Source organism: Seriola lalandi, unplaced genomic scaffold (assembly GCF_002814215.2).
Source record: "Seriola lalandi dorsalis isolate HSWRI2012SDOR001 ecotype SW California unplaced genomic scaffold, Sedor1 jcf7180002050490, whole genome shotgun sequence".
Lineage (NCBI taxonomy): Eukaryota > Metazoa > Chordata > Actinopteri > Carangiformes > Carangidae > Seriola > Seriola lalandi.
The window spans coordinates 7,115-7,839 of NW_019521043.1; positions in this window are offsets into that span (position 1 = coordinate 7,115).

Below are 725 nucleotides of genomic sequence, written 5' to 3' on the forward strand. Positions count from 1 at the left end.
TTGTTCCCCAGGAAATAGCCAGTACAAAGCTAAGGCCTGATATAGTCTTGTGGTCTAGGAGTAGAATGAAAGTGTATTTCATAGAGCTGACTGTTCCGTGGGAGGCCTTAGTTGAAGAAGCATATGAAAGGAAAAAGCTCAGGTACGCAGAGTTAGGGGCAGAAGCAGAGCAGCGAGGATGGAAAGTTAGGATTTGTCCAGTGGAAGTAGGATGTAGAGGATTTGTAGCAAGGTCTGTTGTCTCTTTGGTGAGGGAGTTAGGAGGAAGTGGACAGAGTATGAGGAAAATAGTAAAGGACATGTCAGATGAGGCAGCAAGATCCAGTCAGTGGATTTGTATGAGAAGAAATAATGATAGCTGGGGGCCCAGCAGGGGGAGCACTTAGGATAGACAGACTTTTGGAGAAGCAAGGAAGAAATCCAGGAAGAGGAAGTGTTTTTAAGTGGGGGGTGTGGCCTGTGTGAGCCTCTTTCAGACCATGCGGTTAGTCCAGGTGAGGTGGCCTGTATTGTTTGCTTGTATTGTTTTAATTGGTTTGTAGTGTTCATATTTTTTCAAGTGACTGAGAGTAGTGTGTCTTTGACTGTTTAGGTGAGTTTGTTTGTTTTAGGTGAGTTGAATGGTGTGGTGTTGGAGAGTAGGGGGGGGGTAGAGCACAGCCTAATCCGGCAGGGGAGAGTTTAGCTCAAAAAGGCATCTCTCCTTGACTCTACCTCCCTCATTC